Source organism: Dendropsophus ebraccatus, chromosome 1 (genome assembly GCF_027789765.1).
Source record: "Dendropsophus ebraccatus isolate aDenEbr1 chromosome 1, aDenEbr1.pat, whole genome shotgun sequence".
NCBI classification, from domain to species: domain Eukaryota; kingdom Metazoa; phylum Chordata; class Amphibia; order Anura; family Hylidae; genus Dendropsophus; species Dendropsophus ebraccatus.
Window position 1 is genome coordinate 11093423 of NC_091454.1, and position 14111 is coordinate 11107533.

The window sequence follows — 14111 nt, forward strand, 5'->3', positions numbered from 1 at the left end:
ATGTGGTGTGGGGGAGGTCCTTGATGCCTCTGAAGAAGGATGCAGTATGGGGGAAGTCCTTGATGCCTCTGGAGAAGGATGCAGTATGGGGGAGGTCCTTGATGCCTCTGAAAGAGGATGTGGCGGGGAAGGGGGAGGTCCTTGATGCCTCTGGAGAAGGCTTTGGTGTGGGGGAGGTCCTTGATGCCTCTGGAGGAAGATGTGGCATGGGGGAGGTCCTTGGTTCCTCTGGAGGAGGTTGTGGTATGAGGGAGGTCCTTGATGCCTTTGGAGGAGGATGTGGTGTGAGGGAGGACCTTGATGCCTTTAGAGGAGGATTTGGTGTGGGGAAGGCCCTTGGTTCCTCTGGAGGAGGATGTGGTGTGGGGACGTCCTTGATGCCTCTGGAAGAGGATGGGGTGAGGAAGGGGGAGGTATTTGATGCCTCTGTAGGAGTCTGGGGTGTGGGGAAGGTCCTTGATGCCTCTGGAGGAGTCTGGGGTGTGGGGAAGGTCCTTGATGCCTCGGGAGGAGGATGTGGTGTGGGAGAGGTCCTTGATGCCTTGGGAGGAGGATATGGTGTGGAGGAGGTCCTTGATGCCTCTGGAAGAGGATGGGGTGAGGAAGGGGGAGGTATTTGATGCCTCTGGAGGAGTCTGGGGTGTGGGGAAGGTCCTTGATGCCTCGGGAGGAGGATGTGGTGTGGGAGAGGTCCTTGATGCCTCGGGAGGAGGATGTGGTGTGGGGGAGGTCCTTGATGCCTCGGGAGGAGGATGTGGTGTGGGAGAGGTCCTTGATGCCTCGGGAGGAGGATGTGGTGTGGGGGAGGTCCTTCATGCCTCGGGAGGAGGATGTGGTGTGGGGGAGGTCCTTGATGCCTCTGGAGAAGGATGCAGTATGGGGGAGGTCCTTGATGCCTCTGGAGGAGGATGGGTGTGGGAGAGGTCCTTGATGCCTCTGGAGGAAGATGTAGTGTGGGGGAGGTCCTTGATGCCTCTGGAGGAAGATGTAGTGTGGGGGAGGTCCTTGATGCCTTGGGAGGAGGATGTGGTGTGGGGGAGGTCCTTGATGCCTCTGGAAGAGGATGGGGTGAGGAAGGGGGAGGTATTTGATGCCTCTGGAGGAGTCTGGGGTGTGGGGAAGGTCCTTGATGCCTCGGGAGGAGGATGTGGTGTGGGGGAGGTCCTTGATGCCTCGGGAGGAGGATGTGGTGTGGGAGAGGTCCTTGATGCCTCGGGAGGAGGATGTGGTGTGGGGGAGGTCCTTGATGCCTCTGGAGGAAGATGTAGTGTGGGGGAGGTCCTTGATGCCTCTGAAGATTTAAAGGGAATGGCTTATAAAACCCCTGTACAAATTGATGGAGGTTATGTAGTGATATGACCATTAAAGGGCCCCGCTTCTGTAATCCCCACCAACCAGTTATCGAGGCCTCATCTGTCCAAGGATATTCTCAGCAGTGGCCACTGTAGGTGAGATGTGATATTACATCCTGGCCATTGAAGTTTATAGACGAGAGTCCCTATTGGAGGACCCTCCCTGCTCTAAATGTCCTAATGTAAACTTTCTGAATTTCAGAATTTCGGGCTTCTTTATCTTTATCGTTTTTGCATAGTTTATGAACAGCTGCAGGACATTATTGACTCACTTTTAGTTTTTTGGATGCCGCATCAAATATCAGCACAGTCAAAAAAAAAAAAAAAGCCATGAAGGGAGCTGGAGCGGTGCCCATCGCCGTCCCGCCAAACGGGGTGACATTCAAAGGCAAGTCTGACTTGTCAGGTCGGCTGAGCATGTACGAGCAGAAGAGAGGGGTGAGGAAGCCAAAAAGACCACAGATGTGTCGGCTACTGCAAAGTTCATGGATGGCTCCAGGCGGCCAGAACTGCATCCACAGCTCATGAATATAGAAGATTCCGGACACGATTAGCCGTAATTAATGTTATCCAGAAAGGAGACATCAGGCTCATACTATGTCTGACCTGAAAAAACTTACGGAGCTTAGGGATTGATCTGCTTTACGACTTGAAGGCCGGATTGTGATATCCTCAGTCTAGAGTAGATCCTTGTGGAGCATAACCTAAAATATATGGAAGGTTTAAAAAAAAACTAAAAAACTTTTGTGTATCCTGCTCCGATTCATCTATTATCTTTATTGTGTTTTTTGTTTTGTTTTTTGTTTTTTTTTGGGGGGGGGGGGGGGTCACATTTAATTATTTTTTTCCTTTATTGTTTTTCACTTAGGACTTTTGTGAATTTTTCATATTTTTTTCGTGATTTTTAAATATTTTTTCGTATTTTTGTGCGCACATTTTCCTTTAATACTTTACTGCTTTATGAATGTTTTTTTGTTTTGCATATCTTCTTTACAATTTTTTTGATGTTTTAAATTTTCATTTATTATTTATTTAATTTATGTAATTTTTTAAAAAAAATCTTTAATATTTAAATATATATTTTTTCATAACCAGAAAATGTTTTTTAAATATATTTTTTGTTTTATTATTTAAAATGTTTATATTTTGTACTTTTTATTATATATTTTTTTTATTTAGCAGTGTTTTTATTGAGTATTTTTTTTTTCTTTTTTCATCTTTATGTTTTAAAGCCGGGGCTACATGGCGATTTTAATGTTGTTGATCGCAAAGATTTCAGTGTCACACTGTGTTGTCAGTAAATGGGGTTATAGCGAGACCCACAAGTGACCGACAGATTCAAGAAATCCATTTTAGGGTCGCGGTCACTGCCACTTGTGTGACCCCATCTCCTCATCTTAGCTGCTATGCAGAGTGATCTATACAGTGCTACATGGCAATCTTAGACGCCTACTATCATAGCCAAACATGCCATATAGCCTCATCCTAATTGGGCATTATTTTTTTATATCTTTTTTTATTATTATTTCACAATTTTTCTAATTTTGTTCTTTTTATTCTTTGATTTATTAGTGTATTGTATATATATATATATATATATATATATATATATATATATATATACACACACAGTGGTGCCTTGGATTACGAGCATAATTCATTCAGAGACCACGCTTGCAATCCAAATCACTCTTACACCAAAGCACATTTTCCCATAAAAAATCACTGATATGCAGACGATTGGTTCCACACCCCAAATATAATTATTTATTATTCTGAATAACATGTAAAACACATGAGAAACAGCTAAATATGTGATATTATAAGTTACTGTACAGTATAGCAATCAGCATGTGGAGTATAATGTATAGTAACTGTATAACCCTGATAACACAGCAGCAGCTGGATATGTGATATATAAGTTACTGTACAGTATAGCAATCAGCATGTGGAGTATAATGTATAGTAACTGTATAACCCTGATAACACAGCAGCTGGATATGTGATATATAAGTTACTGTACAGTATATCAGCATGTGGTATATAATGTATAGTAACTGTATAACCCTGATAATACAGCAGCTGGATATGTGATATATAAGTTACTGTACAGTATAACAATCAGCATGTGGTATATAATGTATAGTAACTGTATAACCCTGATAACACAGCAGCTGGATATGTGATATATAAGTTACTGTACAGTATAGCAGCATGTGGTGTATAATGTATAGTAACTGTATAACCCTGATAACACAGCAGCAGCTGGATATGTGATATATAAGTTACTGTACAGTATAGCGATCAGCATGTGGAGTATAATGTATAGTAACTGTATAACCCTGATAACACTGCAGCTGGATATGTGATATATAAGTTACTGTACAGTATAGCAATCAGCATGTGGTATATAATGTATAGTAACTGTATAACCCTGATAACACAGCAGCAGCTGGATATGTGATATTATACGTTACTGTACAGTATAGCAGCATGTGGTGTATAATGTATAGTAACTGTATAACCCTGATAACACAGCAGCTGGATATGTGATATTATAAGTTACTGTACAGTGTAGCAATCAGCATGTGGTGTATAATGTATAGTAACTGTATAACCCTGATAATACAGCAGCAGCTGGATATGTGATAAATAAGTTACTGTACAGTATAGCAATCAGCATGTGGAGTATAATATATAGTAACTGCATAACCTGATAACACAGCAGCAGCTGGATATGTGATATATAAGTTACTGTACAGTATAGCAGCATGTGGTATATAATGTATAGTAACTGTATAACCCTGATAACACAGCAGCAGCTGGATATGTGATATATAAGTTACTGTACAGTATAGTAGCATGTGGAGTATAATGTATAGTAACTGTATAACCCTGATAACACAGCAGCTAGATATGTGATATATAAGTTACTGTACAGTATAGCAATCAGCATGTGGTGTATAATGTATAGTAACTGAATAACCCTGATAACACAGCAGCTGGATATGTGATATATAAGTTACTGTACAGTATAGCAGCATGTGGTGTATAATGTACAGTAACTATATAACCCTGATAACACAGCAGCAGCTGGATATGTGATATATAAGTTATTGTACAGTATAGCAGCATGTGGAGTATAATGTATAGTAACTATATAACCCTGATAACACAGCAGCTGGATATGTGATATATAAGTTACTGTACAGTATAGCAGCATGTGGTATATAATGTATAGTAACTGTATAACCCTGATAACACAGCAGCAGCTGGATATGTGATATATAAGTTACTGTACAGTATAGCAGCATGTGGTGTATAATGTACAGTAACTATATAACCCTGATAACACAGCAGCAGCTAGATATGTGATATATAAGTTACTGTACAGTATAGCAATCAGCATGTGGTGTATAATGTATAGTAACTGTATAACCCTGATAACACAGCAGCTGGATATGTGATATATAAGTTACTCTACAGTATAGCAATCAGCATGTGGTGTATAATGTATAGTAACTGTATAACCCTGATAACACAGCAGCTGGATATGTGATATATAAGTTACTGTACAGTATAGCAGCATGTGGTGTATAATGTACAGTAACTGTATAACCCTGATAACACAGCAGCAGCTGGATATGTGATATATAAGTTACTGTACAGTATAGCAATCAGCATGTGGAGTATCCCCATGCAGATCCCCATAATGCAGTAGCGTAGTACAACAGGCTAGAATAGAGAAGCAGGGCTGCTGTCAGAGGTCTGTGTGGTCACATGACAGCAATGGGGAAGGGGGTGTGTGTTCATCATGGACCAATCAGGAAGTTAGAATCACAGAGCTGTGCAGGAGGACAGAGGCAGAAACTTTTCTATACAGCAGTGTGTATAGCTGAGTGTAAGTGCAGGCACTTTATAGCAGCAGTATGTATAGCTGAGTGTGAGTGCAGGCACTTTATAGCAGGAATGGAGAGGATGGGAAACAAGGGCTGACAGAGACTGCAGGGAGGAATGAGCAGGGCAGATGTGGGTACATAATGCAGCACTCTCTGTCCAGGGAGAGAGAGGGGTTACAGCTATGAAGAGATTACCTCCACAGTCATGTCCCCTGATGCAAGCCCCAGCCTGAAGTGGTTCTGCTATGATTTGGAAGGGGAGGGAGACTTCCTGTGTCAGAGTACAGGGCTGTAGACCCCGTTATGTAGACCATTCCCGCTATGTAGACCATTTTCTTTCAAAGCTTTTTGTTATTTTTTTTTTTATTGATTTATGAGTCTTATTTATCTTTATCCCTCATGCCTTGAGGTGAAGCTTTTGATAAGCCATGTATTGGTCAAATTTGCTTCCTGAATTTCATGGAGTCTTAAACATCTTGATGAGTAAACTAGGTTAAATGTAATGGAATGTTTTCAGAATTTTCCCGGCCGTCATTTATTTTGTAGATTGGGGGGGGGGGGGTGCGACTTAGGAGACACTGGAGGTCATATGCAGAGACGTCCATCAGTCTGGCTGCCCGGAGGGTGACCTGAGTGGCAAAACACACACTTGAATGCCAACCAAGTCCTGGGCTTTCTGCATACACTTCAGAATTTTCTTACATAAGAGTCGCCGGCCTGTGCCCTGACTTTAAAGGTCACCAAGTATGTTAAATATTAATTGAATGTATTACTAATTTATTATAAGAAAGAGAGAGAAACAAATAGATGGCAAAAGTTTTTTTTTTTTTTAAACAAAATAAAAACATCTTTAAAAATTTACTCTTACTATATCTCCTTCATTTTAAATATTTTATGTGTTTGTTCTATTATTTTAATGTTAAAGGGGTACTCCAACATTTTATTTCTTTCAAATCAACTAGTGGGTATACAGATTTGTAAAAAAAAAAACAAACAAAAAAAAACCTTCTATTTAAAAATCTACAGTCTTCCAGTATTTATCAGCTGCCATATGTCCTGCAGGAAGTGGTGTATTCTCTCCAGACTGACACAGTGCTCTCTGCTGCCACCTCTGTCCATGTCAGGAACTGTCCAGAGCAGGAAAGGTTTTCTATGGGGATTTGCTGCTGCTCTGGACAGTTCCTGACATGGACAGAGGTGGCAGCAGAGAGCACTGTGTCAGACTGGTAAAAATACACCACTTCCTGCATTACATACAGCAGCTGATCAGTCCTGGAAGAATGGAAATTTTAAAATAGAAGTAATTTACAAACCTGTATAACTTTCTGACACCAGTTGATCATATATATATATATACAGTATTATATATATATATATATATATATATATATATATAAAACAACAGATAGAGTAGAAAACTGAGGGCACTCACTAATCGGTTGCAATGTGCTTTATTCCAAAAAATGCAGTTAAAATTTCAGTGAAGCATTTCACTCTTCAGCAGACGCCATACCACATCATAGTAAAAACATGAACATGATGGCCATTTCACGCGCATGCGCGCTTCATCAGCGTCTGCACTGTATGTCCAATTGTTTGCACGTAAACCCATAAGGGAGTAGTGCCGGTGATCTCCTAATCAATTTTATATATATATATATATTTTTTCCCCCCCACATCTCCATGATAGTGATAATGTGTATGGGATGTCATGTGATGTCGCGATTTCAGATAGAGACACAGAAGCGGGAGCTACTCATGAAGGACGATGAAAAGATAACATTGTGACAATGATAATGAAGTGAGAAGTGTGCAGGAGGCGGCATCTCCCTGTAGGATTTCCTGCGGGTCTTTAGTCGCGGTGACAGCCGCCTCCTCATACATGGAGGTTAGGGGAAGTTTAGTAATAATAATGATAATTCGGGCCCCACAGATCACAAGCTGGGCCTCCGCCGTGCCCCTCGTCGTCTCACCTCTTGCAGGCTACATTGTGGAGGATACCTTGGAGATGATTCGCTTACTCCTTAGCATTTAATTAAATTCTGCCTTTGACAGTCGCGGCTTCCTGCTGCCATCCCACAGGGGCGTCATCGCTTAGCGGGGGGACTCAGGCAGAAGGATATCTCCGTATAATGTGCCGCTGATATCGCTGTAGACTTTACTTCAAGGTTTCTACTGTGCCAAAACCACAGAAAAAAAAGATCTATTCCAGTCCTGGCATTGTTTCCTTATAATAAGTTGCTGGAGGGAGCCTTTCACTGCCACCTAGAGGATACTGTTTATGTGGGGTTTTAGACGTAGTTTTAGATCTTGGAGACAGGCGAGACAGTAGGCATTGTCTCCCGGAGACAGTCCCGGGAGATTGTCCCCCCTGCCTAAGTAGGGGTCCGCATTCTCTCCCAGAGACAGTCCGCTTTGTCTCCCCTGCCTAAGTAGGGGTCCGCATTGTCTCCCAGAGACAGTCCGCATTGTCTCTCCTGCCTAAGTAGGGGTCCGCATTGTCTCCCGGAGACAGTCCTGGGAGATTGTCCCCCCTGCCTAAGTAGGGGTCCGCATTGTCTCCCGGAGACAGTCCGCATTGTCTCTCCTGCCTAAGTAGGGCTACGCTTTGTCTCCCCTGCCTAAGTGGGGGCGGATCAGAATTTGACCCCCTACCTAATATTGGGTAGACACCTTTTCGGAGATTTGGAGAGTTTGGAGGTTGTCATATACAGAAGATTGTTGGCCAAACTAAATCGGGACGGTCACTCAATTCTAATATTATGAGTATAACCACCTTAAAGGGGTTTTCCGGGGATGGATGAAGTCAGCAGCACCAATAGACCCTGAAAGATGAATGTGGAGGGATGCACGCTAGAGAGCCCAGAATCCCAGAAAAGAGTCACGTAGCTTGTAGTATGGTGGTCCAACAGCGTCCAATGGTGAACTGCAATCCTGAAGGTCAAGCTTCCAGAGAGATGATGTTTTGACCCCTGTTGGAGTCATTTACTCGACAAAGACTTTGGGAGGGGTCGAAACGTGGCAGACTAGGCAGGGGTCAAAACGTCTTATCTCGGTAAGCTTGGCTTTCAATAAAGATTGAAGTTCACCTTTGGATGCTGTTGGACCTCCTTACTACACCTTAAAGGGGTTGTCCGGTGAGCAGAAGATGGCTAAAGCCTTCTGCTTAACGAAGCTGACACTTTTTTCTCCCCCTCTCCTTCTGAGGCATGGCAAGGGGGAGAGGCTAAGCTGCGATCATGGCGGGATGGTGAAACGCTTACTTCCGAGACGTGAGATCTAAGAAAGTAAGGGCCCTATTCCACAGGATGATTATTGTTCACATAATCGTTAACGATAAACGATCCAAACGACCTATATTACGAAAGACCTGAAATCGTTCACCCATTTACATGGAAAGATAGTCGTTATTTAGGATCGTTCTTGCTGTCGTCTTGACGTTGCTATTGCGTTCGTCATTACTGCGAACGACCGAACGACTTCTTATTCAATGCAAACGATTTGCGAACGAGTAACGATAAAAATAGGTCCAGGTCTTATTAAACGATCGACGATTTCTCGTTCGGTCGTTAGTCGTTAACTGCTATTCAAATGAACGATTATTGTTTAGATTCGAACGATTTAACGATAATCTGAACGATAATTGTCCGGTGGAATAGGGCCCTTAGCGCCAGGGAGCAGAAGACATCAGCTGTCTGGACACACCCTTTAAGACAGAGCTATGAGATGATAACAGTATGGAGGACTGACTAAGTTGGTCTGTGGCTGATAGACACCACAGGGTTATAAGCCAATAAATACCGACACCAAGGGTCAGTCACAATTGTTAACTGTCTAGATTTTGTGAGAACAACCTAAGGAACGAGGTTGAAAAGGTGGTGAAGTTTGTATAAAGACCACCCAGTTCCTGAGGGGCGGGGCTTACTCAGGGGCAGAGCTTAAAGTTTAGCCATGAAATTTTGGTAAGAATAGGTCAATGCTTTACAATATCAGGCTTAAAGGTATACTCCAAGTTCTACCCTATTCACTCAGTTTTAGTTGCTATACCATATTTTTTTCATCCTTAGTTTTTCATTGTTCTTTGGGGGCGGTGCCTATTCTAAGTTTTTGTATCTAGCTCTATGATTTCTATATACAACCCTGGTTTAGCGTTCTAGTCGTTTAAAGTGTCAGATTGTGGGATTTTCGACCACTCCCCGGATCATGAGAACAGCGATCTGAGTCCTCTATTAGAATGGAGTGGCAAGTAACGAATGCGCATGGCCACCATATTCATCGTCTACCGTAGCCCAGGACAGCGATCAGTTCTCCCATAAACAATGAATAGAATGGACTTACTGCTCCATTTTGAGGTGTAATTTGGGTCCCTGTTCTTGAGATACTTAGATCAGGGGATAAGTGGTTTAAGTTGGACTACACCTTTAAAAGACTAAAACAGAAATCATAGTGCTAGAATCAAAATCTCAGAATTGGCTCCACCCCCTAAGAGCAAACAAAAGAAAAACTAAAAAAAAGAAAAAGAAGAAATACTAATACTATACCAACTAGGGCCAGGTTCAGACTATGTAACTGTGCGGCTGTATTTGCGGCTGTAATTGTGCGGCGGTATTTTTGGTGGTTCATGCGTACGCTGGAAAGTATAGGATATACGGCTGCACAGTGCACACTATGTATGAATCTACGGCCCGATCGTAAAAATAGGGGGGACCCTATGCGTTTTTTTTTAATTATTTATTTATTTAAAAAAAAACCGCATAGGGTCCCCCCTATTTTTATAACCAGCCGGGTTAAAAACCAAACGACAGCAGCCTGGTAACACCAGGGTGGGAAGAGCCATTGGTTTAGGCCCTCCCCAGCCTAAATCTTACCAGCCTGCTGCCGCCCGGTCCAGGAGCGCCAATTTTGAGGTTCCGGGACCACTGGCACCCGGCTCTTCCCAGTACCCCTGGTGGGATTGGGTACTGGGGTAATAATGGGGGGTTAGTGTTAGCCATTTTATACCGGCTAACACTAGGTCCCGACTTAGTAATGGATTCCGTCTATTAGACGGCTTCCACTACTAAGTCTATAAAGTAAAGAAATAAAGACAAGACACAAGTTAAAAATTTTTTTTATTCAAATAAAAACACCCCCACACCCCTCATTGACCATTTTATAAAAAAAAAAAAACATTAAAAAAACGCTGGTCATCGACGTAGTCCACGTAATCCGACGTAATCCACAGGATACCGATATCTGAAAAACAAAAAGGGAGAAACACACAAAAAACACACAAACAGGAGCACAACACCCATCATTGTGAGCGGTGTTGTGCTCCTTACAGTATGCAGCATCTTTACAGATCGCTGCTTACAGTCTGGCACCCAAGGGGTTAAGGGACGATGTATTGCATCCCCCTTAACCCCTTGGGGGCCAGAGTGATGTCAGACTGCACCCATCCCAGCAAGGAAGGGGTTAACTGACCCCCCCTTCCTTGCTGGGAGGGGTGCAGTGCTGGGGAGGGGGTGGGGAGAGCTCTATACTCACCCCGATGTGTCCTCTTCGCTGGTCCGCAGCACAATGAAGTCACTGTACTGCGGACCGGCTCATTATATGTGCGCTCAGCCGATCAGCCAATCAGCTGAGCGCACATATAATTCTAAATGTTTCTTCTAATAATGCTATTGTGATAACATAATTAGAAGAAACATTTGATGTTTTCATTACAGTAAAGTGATGATTAGTACAGAAAGCTCTATTACCGGCAATATGAATTAACGGCTTATGGAGCTTCCTGTACTAATTAATATTTAATTAATAAAACACAATTTCGTTGAAATAAATTCAGTTTCGTTGGTCAATAATTTAATTCTAACAAATCCATCATTGTGCAATTAAATATACTGTCAAAAAATAAATATATATATAATTTATTATACATTTATTTATATATCTATTTATTTTAACAGTATATTTAATTGCAAAATGATGGATTAGTTTAAATTTAATTATTGAACAACAAAAGGCACTTTATTACAACGAAAATGTGTTTTATTATTTTAATAGATTAACCATGAGAGACATCGGCATTACTGCAGAGGATCGCAGACCCCGGTAATAGCGATTCATGTAAACTGTTTCCCTGCTTTCCCAGATGCATCCAGAGGTGTTTGCATCACTTTCTTAAGATTTTATTTGTTATTTTTAGTTGAACCAGATTTCAAAGTAAATGACCGTATGTTTTGAGCCGCATGTCTATTTTTTCCCACGGCCGTAGTTTCATCCGCACATTTACAGCCGCATAAAAAATACAGCCGCACAATTACATAGTGTGAACCTAGCCTAGAACTGGAATTAGTTCATGTGCGTAAATGATTATGTTATGGTTATCTACAGCCACCACTAGAGGGAGCTTACTGCAATGTGTGTATACAGCTCATAAATCTGTATGCAGTGAGTGCCCCTAGTGGTGGCTGGAGGTAACCAGACTTATATTATTGTAGGGAAAGTAGTCCAGTTCTGTATCCCTTTGCCATGGACCCTTTTGCATTGGCATGGTATACCTCAATGGTACATTAGTTCATTGGGACCAAGATGCAGAAAATGGGGCACAGTTTTGCAAAATTCAACTTGCTGAACAACTTCTTCACGACTTTTAAGAACCCTAAAGTTTTGTAAGAAGAAGGAGGCGCCGCTTTAATATCTTCCATAGGCACCAACTTGTCCTGTCCGACCCCTGACCCCAAATTCTATGTCAACAAGCAAGCTATCCTTCAGAAATCCCTCACATCAAGCTGATGTTTGGAAGAATTTTCCGCAGGTAAACACAAGGGTCAATCACCTTGCCAAGATGTTCTGCAGGGGTGGACGAACCCTTAAAATCCATCAGTCACGGACATTGAAGGTATGACACCTTACAGGCGGAGGAAGAAGTGAAGGATGTGATGTGTTTTGCTCGGTACAAGGATATGAGCGGTGACCTCGGCGACTTTGTTCTGTGTCATCCTGGTCTGTTTCATGTGGAAGCCGAGCTGTCAATCATGGAGGAGGACGCGGCTTTGATGAGTGGCAGACATCTGCTCGCTGGGTACAGGACACATATGTTCCCCGAAGCTCCATCAAAGTCAGCAGGAAATAGAGAAGCAGCAGGGACAGGAGGATCCGGGGGACATGGTGTATAACATAAGGTGGCAAGTAACTGGAGGAACGTTCTTGGGGTGGTCTGATCTGCAGGGTCCTATCTGATCTGTACTGGATGGAGGGTCCCAGGGATCTTCACTCCAGGTACAATCATTGATTAACATCATTGGGAAACAATGTATCTCATCACAAACCAAGGAGCAATGTCTTAGTATAGCGGGTTATTTTTTTGGGCAGCAAGGGGCAATGGATATCAAGGTTAGAACTTATGGTGTCGATAACACTAGTCCCACTAGGTATCTGGAGGGCAAGTCAGCTGCGTCACTTTTTGATGACTCGACCACTAGCGATTCAGTTCACCTCCAACATTACGGAGTTTGAGAGGCTATGCAAGGGACAGGAAACCCTGAGACATGCCATTTACCATGATACTTGGGTCAATGAGTGGAATGCCCCCAGCCCAGCATTCCTTCTCAAATGGGAGAGAGACTTGAAAATTGAACTAGGGGCGGAACAGCGTTCCCAAGTGTGTCGATTGTGGCATAAAGCCATCTTGGTACTAAGAAGGCTCATATAAGTTACTGTCACGTTGGTATTACACACCCTCAAGGATGCAGGAAATGTGGCCTCAGGCTGACTCTATGGCGGTTCAGCAGTAGGAACTTTGTTACACTTTTTTTTGGCAGTGTACGGCACTTACGGGTTTTTGGTCAGAGGTTAATAGAGTAATAGATCTGGTATTGGGCGAGAGGGCAGAATTAACCCCAGCAGGGGCGTAACTAGAAAGGTCCAAGCCCCATAGCAAACTTTTGATTGGGCCCCCCTCCTCTTCCCCATCCCACTCTAGGTAATTCCCCTGTTTGTTAGCACTCCGCCCAGTAGATAGCGTATGTTAGGCATCTCCCCTCGTATTCCCCCCAGTAGATAGTGTCCCCCATCTTAGACATCCCCCCTAGTGTACCCCATCTTAGACATCCCCCCTAGTGTCCCCCATGGTGTGTCTCCTGTGGTTGGCATCTCACCTCATATCCCCCAAAATAGACATCTCCTCTATTATACTACCCCAGTACATAGTGTCTCCCATGGTGGACCTCTCTATTGGTAGTATGATGACCGCTCAGGAGGCCCAGTGTATTGAAGGGATGGGCCCCCTGATGTGGTGGGCCCCATAGCGGCCGCTATGGCTGCTATGGTGGTAGTTACACCCCTGAACCCCAACATTGTTTTTACTTCAGCATACTCTCCCATCGCGGGTATACACAAAATCTTTGCTCAGATTCCTTGTCATGGCAGCCCGGTCCTGTATTCAACAAAAACAAAGGCTGACAGGCCGCTCAGCCAATCACTGGCGGGACTGGGTTATAAAGTATCACTGCCTGCAGGAGATTATATAGACTTACAAAGTATGTAAGAAGACTGGGAAAACTAATGGAGTAAATGAATCAAGTAGATTATGTGGTGAGAGGAGGAGAAGCCAGGCGACAGCTCTCATCCTATAGTGGCATCGCAGTATAGACGACGTTTCTCATATATAGATATAAAATCTAAGAATGCACAAGGGTTAACATTGCTGTATCTTACTGCACCACCATAAATCAGATGTAATATGAGAAGGAATTAGGCCATAAGTTTAGAATTTTCCTATAGCACCTCCGGAGGATAATTAAGGTATTACACAGTTTCAATTAGTAGTATCACAGTATACAAAAAGTTTCTGTTATATATATTATAATATTGAACA

General features: G+C 42.8%; 1 protein-coding gene across 1 annotated transcript in view; it reads left to right on the forward strand.

The window, feature by feature from the left end:
• The window catches only part of CHRM2 (cholinergic receptor muscarinic 2), a 152727-nt gene that overhangs the window by 45228 nt on the left and 93388 nt on the right, over window positions 1-14111 (forward strand). The window lies entirely within an intron of this gene.